We start from the raw sequence: 8,742 nt of genomic DNA, 5'->3' as shown, positions 1-8,742 counted from the left end.
CTAGAGGAGAATAAAGGGAGAATGTTAAGACCCACAGGGGTCTATCAGCCACGGGATATATAGTTTGGCTATGAATTTATGTGACTTGGTTTGTTGCAGGCAGCAGTATCTTCTTTCCCCAATGCAGAGACACCCACAGTAGATGTTATCTCCTCAGAAACTCACCAAGGGCAAAAGCCAACAGTGCAAAGGAAACCCTCCTTCCTGTGGCTTCAAGTTGGTCAAAGATTGATAGTGCCTGGATGTCTTTCCCCCAACTCTGAGATCTAATCACCTTCCCACATCCACCATACCCCCACCGCTCAGCCTCAGAAGCACTGAGCCAACAGGCTGATGGATTCCAGAATTGGGTCCAAAATGTTGAAATGTTTGAAATCCTTGAAATCCTTCTGCCATTCCTTGTCACAACCTGCTAAGAGCACAGTACCTTCTCAGTCGGAGGCTGGGGTCACTTATTGTAAGAAAGACATTATTCCAACTGCTTTGAGCATACTTGGAAGAGTGGATAGGGAAGGTTATCCTGCATGCAAGTATTCTCTCATGGACAATTTTAGCTGAGAATTTCTGAGGTGTGGAGGGAGCAGCAGGGAGTGGAGAGAGGGGAAGGAGTGAGAAAGAAACCATTTTACCTCATGTCAAGCCTGCTGTCTCAGGGTAGAGAGAAGCATGGGATGTTTGTGCTAGTGAGCAAGAATTTACTGACTGGTGGATTGTGCCTTCTAGTCTCCCTCACCTTGAATTGGGGGTTGACATTTCACAATAGCAGTTGGCATTTTGTAATAGAAATTGGGAATATTAAGGTAATATTACTGATTGACATGTTCCACTGTCTACAAGTGCCTGACCCAGTTTGCCTGAGCTGCTGATAAACGAGCACTGCTGTTTGTGTGCTGTAGGCTGATGCACAGAAACTTCTGCCCTGCTCTGAAAAGACATGCTGTGGCCTGGGTTGTGTGCACGAGCTAACTGCCCTCCTGACCCAGAAGTGCTGACACACGAGGAGAAACTTGTGCAGCAACGTGCTAGAAAGAGGCTGAGGTGTATGGGACAGCAGAAAGACACAGCATCCAGTGCTCATCAGGAGAACCATCGTTCCCTTCTCTGTCTGGTCACTCCTGATGGCAGGCAAGGCCTGTATGAAAATGAACTTCACTGAGGCTCTGTCCGCATATGATCTCCACTGTGCTCACTCCTTTTTCGGGTTAAAATCTCCGTTATCAATAAAGATGTCTGAATAATTCTGTCAGAAATCAAGATCCCACGTGAAAGACCCTTACTGCTTCATTTTTTTAGTAAAGTACATTAAAAGCTCAAATTGCACGTATTTGTAGGACAGATCAGAATCAAGGCTGCCCTGTTCATCCTCTTTCTGCATTATTTCTTATGTCAGGATAACATGGTGTGCTATTTTCTACTTGAAATAGGGTCCCAGAGTGAGTTGTATCTGGACAGTGAAGAAGTTGCTCTCTGTGAGAGCTCTGTCACTTTGAGTGCAGATATCAGAAGGCAAGTGTGAAACAGGGCCACAGAAAGGCAAAAAGACAGCTGCAGCAGGAGAGAACTGCTTTGCTGTTTGGAGCAGAACAATCAGCAGAACAATTTACTCCTACAGCTGGGACTAAATTAAATCTTTTTTTTCCCTCATATATTCCCTAGATGTTGTTGTATTGCTGTATGTACCCTACGACGACTAGTCTGGGGTTGCAGGAAGGTAAGAGCACTGAGCAGCTCTGTGTGCCTTCGTTCCTCTGCTCTATACCATATCTCCCAGGAACAGGGGCATCACCTGTTACTGGCAGCACACCAAGGACAGCAGTAGGATTTGTATTGAAGGAGAATGGCCCTATCTGCCCTGCACCTTCTTATTCTTTCCTGATGCTCTGCTTCTTCCTGATATGTCTCTGTCAATCCCTTTCTCCCCAGCATCACCTACTCTTTCTCACATCTCAGCACATCCTATAACCTATTTTCATCCTGGATCTTGTTTACAGAAACTGGAAGCATAAGCCAGGTGTCACAAGGGGTTCTCAGCTAAGAAGTTCCTTGTTTTGTAGGTACTTGTACTGAGGTATTGGTGGTCTCTGATGTGTGAGCGTATGTAAAATACACTGAACACACCCAGCCATGCAACCTGTACACTAAAAAGTCCCTGCTAAAAAAATATAAATAAAAAACTCATGCCCCACCCCCCTCCCCCCCAAAAAAGTTTATTTTCTCTCAAGGAGATAAAAACTTATAGGTGTGGGAAAGACAGTTTTCAGCAATAGAGTAGTTGGAAAAATGGATGTGAAACAACTTTGTTTTGGGAGAGGGTTCTGTGTCCATAGCACTTTTCCAGTATTGAGCCCCTGTGACAGCAATTACAGGATCATCCAGGTTGTAAGAAACCTCTAGTCCAACCTCCTGTTCAAAGCAGAGTCAGCAATTGTGGTGTCCCACCCTTAAGGGGAAGGAAGCACCCACAATTCGTAGATACTCATGGCTGAAATAAATTACAAAAGTCAGAGAGTCCACAAAAGCTTACAAAGTTTTATTTATAAATTACACACTTGGCTTAGAAATTGGTTAGTCCTGGACCTACTATATAAGTACATGGCCATGGGTTTTGGATAAGGGGGTAGGGTGAAAGGGAACAGAGGGATGAATCGAAGAGGGGGAGGGAGAAAGAAAGGAAGAAAGTGAGAAAGAGAGATCAGCAGTCCTGGCTCCAGCGGATGGGATGTCCAGGATTCTGGCTGTGCCTGTGCATCCAGGTTTTGTGGAGGTGCCTTTTATAGATAAATTTCCCCAACTTGGAGACAAGTTTTTCACTTTCTGGCCAAATTAGTTATCCTGTACAGTCCATTCTCCTAGACCTTCCTGGAAATGGGTTGGAGGGCTTCAGGGATCTTTGGTGGTCTTGATCCCCTCCTACAGCCCCTACCCATTCTCAGCCTCATTCCTGCTCTCACACTGTGCTGTGTTGTGTTTATCTCCAGGAGCCAGAACAAGGAAGTTTGTCCCAGAAATGTGCTGCCCTCCCTCCATACGGCCCCTTCTCCAGCCACATCCTGTTATTTTTCACAGTGTGTTATCACCAACAATCCTTGGCTGTTATTACTAACAATCCATGGTTGGATCAATGGCTATTTGGCTACTGGTGTTTGAGACACACCCCCCTTATCTCCTAGGCTTCTAAAACACTGAAGTCAGACCAGTTTGCTTGTGACTCAATCTGGTCTTGAAAACCTTTGACAGTGGAGACTGCACAATCTTTCTGGGCAGTGGATTCTACTACTGGATTGGTCCTAGGATAGAGCCACAATACAGCCTTCAGATAGAGTAAAACTCATTAAGCACAACCCTCTGACCAAATTCGAAGTTGGATCAGCTGGCTACCCATTGAGACCATAATGTCCTAACTTAAATACAAGAACAGTGGGAGACAGAGTTGAAAATGTTGCTAAACTTGTGGTAAATGCAGTCAGGCAGGTTCACAGGTATGATTTATCCTTTGTAGACCCATGCTGAATATTCTCAATTGCCTACTTCTTCTTCATGTGTTCAGAAATATCCAAGAGAACTTGTTTCATGTTTTCTTCCCAGAGACTGATGTGAGACTGAACAGCCTGCAGTTGCCTGGGCTGTCCTTTAAGTTCTTTTTAAATATAGGTGCAACATTTCTACAGTTGGCAGGGGTATCCATGGCTCCTCAGAGATGATTGAAAGTGATCTTGTGCTGGCATTAGCCATCTCTGTCAGCATCCTTGGACACAGGCCTTCTGTTTGCAGGGTTTCTCCAGCAATTCTTAACTCACTCACTAATGGTCATCTTTCCTCTCCTTGAATCCCAGGCCCTCAGGCTTGGGAGCCCTTGCTGTGTAAAGAAGGCATTGAGTTCCTCAGGTTTGACTGTGTCCACTTTCAATAAATCACCCACCCTACTCAGTGACTGACTGCCATTTTCCTTGTTTAGTCCTTTACCACTATTCAGCAGTTGAAGCTCTTCTTGTTACTATTGACATGCAAGTCAAAACTGAGCTTTGGCTTTCCTGACACTATCCCTACATGTCTGGGCAATGTTTTTAAATTCCTCTTGTGTAGCCCATCCCTGTTTCCATCTCCTGTATATTCTTTAGCACTCGAGTTCTACCACAATTACCTGCTTATCCAAGCTGGTTTGCTTATGTGTTTCCCTTTTTTCTGAAAACTGAGATGGCCTGTTCTTGCGCTTGGTTGAAGCTTCAGAGATGTCATCACTGCTGGAAACAGTGACAGAGTGAAAAGCAGCTCCTTCACCTGCTGGGCACTGAAAGAGGCAGGGAACAAGATGTCCTGAGCTGTAGAACCAAGAAGCCAGATAGTGGGGGTTGATTAGCACTAAGTTGCAACCTTCCACCATGATTGGGGCATTAGTAATATCCTCCTGCTGCATGGATCATCTGCTTGCTGCTGACACTGCAGGTTTTCTGTGCTGTGGTACTAATAGGTTCTTCTCTCTCTTTAGCCACAGGTTTTCATTAAACTGTAGGGACTTTGCTGCTGTTGAGAATGCTGTCCCTCTGTCAATTTCCATTAAAACTTGGTAACATTAAAAAAAAAAAAGGGGGAAGGGGAAGGAAATAGGCAAATGTACTAGTTTATTGCATTCCTTACCTTCTAAGGAGCACACATTAAAATGGTGCCTGAAAGTGTAATTAAAGACCATGCAGACTCATTAAGGGCAGAGTGTGTGTATGGGGGTGGAGGTGGAATGAGGATTGCTCAAGCAATTTTTATTCTGGCATTTCCTAATGTTTTAATGTTTGAATTAGCAAGTCTTAATTCATTTGCATTACAAAAAAATATGGTGAAAAGTGTGTTGTTGCATAAATGGATCCACTGTCCACTGCTGTTTTCTTACTAGATCTAGTCTTAGAAATGTGAGGACATTTCCAAGAGAATCCTGGATTTTTGTTTATTCTGGACCTCTTAATTCTAATTAAAGTTTGTGTTTGAGTGGTTTGTGGCAGAGAGGGCCCTGAAGACTCATCCTGCAAACCTGGAGGTCAGCAAGCATACTGTTTGTTTCCATAGTGCACACTGGAAGGTGAACTGGAAGAAACCAGTAAAGTCTTCATTTCCAAGAGTCTCATGATGCAGGTCTAAGACCCTTCATAGAGCAGAAGACCATACAGTAAAAACAACAACAACAACAACAATAAAAGATTTAAAAAAGGAGGGAGCAAACCAGCACAAAGTATCTCCCAGACTGCAAGAGACTATTGCATATGCAAGTTCTGCATTACAGGCAGGTATGGAGAGGAAACAGGAGAGCAGAAGTCACTGCACTGGCATGTTTGCAGACTGCCGAACCAGACGTTTTCCTCCAGAGATAGATTAGTTGCTTGCTTCAACAAACAGAGCAAAACAGACCAGTCAAATCAGAAAAAATATCATAGAAGACAGCAAAATGCAGGTTGAACAGTTCTGGGTAGCAAAGCAGTTGTTGGGTGCCTGAATCTATTCAGAGTGAAGCAGATCCTCTTGTTCCCATCTCCGGCAGTTGTAACGCTGGAAAACTGTAAGAGAACTGCAAGCAGCTGCCAAAGGTGCATAAAGCTAAGTCACCTCTGCTCCTCTAAACACCAGTGAAAGACCCTTATGCAGTCTCATCTCTGAATAATTTTCTGCAGGATACAGTTTTAAAGACTTGTCTACACTTTGGCTCACTCCTCCTCATTCCTTATCTCAAGGCCAAGCACAGATTTGTCTTTGTAGCTGTAACCACTCCTGCAGGCGGGGGAGCCCAACCTCACAACAGGTCTTTTCTGGCCAAAATAAGTTATATGTTCCTTAGAAAGTTCTGTTTGTGGACTCTGTGAATGTGAAGTAAAACACACATTAGAATTGCTTTGCCGATCTTTTCTGACGCCCAAGATCACTCAATGCAAGACTTAAAACGTTACCTAATATTTTAAAGTATTTTCTTATTTTGTTATTTAGTCATCCTTGAGCCAGGTTTTTGCCATTTGTGTTTATATCAAAGTTTCCCACTCATGTAGGACAAGTGAGTAGCATTATCTGTTTGTCTACATAAAAAAATCAGTCCTTTATGAAATGACTGCTTCATTAGTGCCTTGTAGAATGAATTTTTCAAGGACAGAAATGGAAATAATATTTTATTTTAGTTTACTATTTTATTTGTTTTATTTTCTGCATGGAAAGACAAAATAATTTTAATGGCTTTGCAAACATGAATAGCTGAAACTATTTTAGAATCATTATACGTGACCATATTTCATGCTCCATTTAAAATAAGTGAATGCAAAATCCAGGCAAAGTAGATGCCCAATTTACATTTTGAAGCAAACGAAATTTTAACAATTAGCTTTCCTGAGGCAGCATTGTCTCTGGTTTTTTTTTTGTTTTTTAATATTCCTTTAGCAGGACAAACATGGCTCACTGGGCCAGCAGTGGCTGGCCCTTGTCCCCCAACAGCAGACAAGTAAAGACAGGCTTTTTCCCAAAAACAAATTTATCCTTTGTTCTCTGCACAAAAAAATATGTTAAATGGGAGCTAATGGATAGAGTAGGGATCCACATATTGCGAACAAGATTAGATGGTCCCAGAAAGCAACTGCTTCAATTCCAGGTGCACTGCAGCCAAGAGGGAGATGAGAAGAGGTGGTCAGTGCTGGAAGTGAGCTACCCAGGTAGAGCATACAAGGGACACAGTTAAATTGGCTTTGCAAGGATACTGTGCAAGGGCCACCTGGTTATCATTATTACACACCTCAACACATCTTTCCAGAAAGCAGTGATGCCTGGGGACATTGGCTCCCTGTTCTCCCTTTCTCTTTTTCTCTCTCCCATTCCTCTTTCATTTTGCCTCTCTCTGCAAGACAACAAAAAAAGGTTGGGTGACTTATCTGTGCCTTTCCTGCATGTTTGGTCATCTTAGTTCAATTTCTAATGATTAGAAGACCTTTTTGTGGTAGTTTCAATTTCTCTTCAGTGCAATTTACTGTGTGATTGGATGCATATTCCATTGCATCTTCTTTCAGCTGGACATTTACCTGGAATGGAATTCCCTTCCCAAACATAATTTAGAACGCCAAAGATGATGCCATCATTTGTGATTGTTAATAACTACAGAGAAGTTCTCAAAAGCCTGTAGAGAGCAGCTACAATATACAGGCTGGGTGAGGATTTTAGAGTATATAGGTGAGTATATAAGCTGACAGAGGATTTTAGAAAACTCAGTGCAAAGGTCTACAAGGACATTTCCCTCTCTTCTGTTTTGCCTCTCTCTCTGCATTGGAGAAATCCCCAGCAGGGGACTTCTTAATCCCTCTGCAGGAGAACACACAGAACACACGGTATGTTCAGTATCAGTAACTATTTGTATCTCTTGACCAGCTTCAGTCATGCTGGATGGAAGGGTGGAAATCCCAATGACTTTGATGCCTTGTAAGTTTTGTAAAACTTGGTATCTAGGAGGACCAGAAGGAAGACACAGTACTGTGTTTAAGGGAAGGCAGAGGTAGGTCAGGTGTCCTCTCTTCTGGCGAGCTCCTCAAAAGCTCAGAAGCAGGTTTAAGCTGGGTTGTTGGCACCCTGTCTCCTGTTCCAAGCCAGCCAAGGCACACACTGCCTCTTGACCCCCTGCCAGCTTAACCAAAAACAGCTCAGGGTCATTGGATGCACTGTAGGTCTCAGAGAGAGACCAAAAGAAGAGATTTATGTGGCAGAGTGGATACTGGACAAAAATTAATGAAAAATGCATGGGTTTTGTAGAAAACTCTGAACGGTTAGTGCTGAACTGAATTGCCTTTTTAGATGGCTCCTTTGTAGACTGAAAGGTTTCCAGTAAGATCTTATAATTTTAATGTAAATGGAGAGGTGTCCACACTCTTTTGTGTGAGTTTGCTTACTTTTCACCTATGGACTCAGAAAATGAATAACACTGTAGAAAAAAAAATGTGCCCATAACTTTCTCATGCCAGGAGTACTGTAATTGCAGCAGAAGATCCTATTGCCTACTCAGACACCAGATTCCTACAGTGGAAGAGGTGACTTCCTGCTGACAGTAACTCAAACTGCTCTCCTCTGCTTTGCCTCCAAGTACAGCCAGCATGAGTTCAACAGTAAAACTGTTAAGTCTGCCCAGTTACTGAGCACTCAACAAGGCACAAGGAATTTTTACTCACTTTTGATTTGGTGCTGAAATCTAGAAAGAGAAACAACAACAACAACAACAACAAAAAGGTCGAGTGGAGAAGGGTGCATCTTAAAATTCAATTTCTCCTCCATGACTTCCTTTATTTCTTGGGCAGGGATGGTGTTTGCAATGGGCTATAAACTACAAGAGGCTCAGAGTGCTGCCTGGCACTCGTGCTTCACCACAGCGTGCTCATAAGCCTTCCTTGCAGTCAGCAGCTATATGCTCATCACTTCTGACACTGGTGTGATTTACCCAGATTCCTGGGATGGGGTTAAGACCCTTGCTTCTGAGATCTATTTCTAAAACATGTAGGCCAGGTTTGCTCCTCTGACCCCTGCTATATCTATAGCAGTCTGCATTTTATTTAAAAGATAAGGCTTCCCTCTCTATTGTTATAAATATTTCAAATACCTTTGAGAAAGCAAAAATCCATCTCTCTGCAACTTAGTTATATAACCTTTCTTTCATATTTTCATTTTCCTAAGGGGAGATATTTTGTATAAGTCTTACTGATATCATTCTTAAAACCATATGAATTCATACATTCCAACAACTAA

This window comes from Pseudopipra pipra, chromosome Z (assembly GCF_036250125.1).
Source record: "Pseudopipra pipra isolate bDixPip1 chromosome Z, bDixPip1.hap1, whole genome shotgun sequence".
NCBI lineage: Eukaryota > Metazoa > Chordata > Aves > Passeriformes > Pipridae > Pseudopipra > Pseudopipra pipra.
This window is presented reverse-complemented; position numbering follows the sequence as displayed.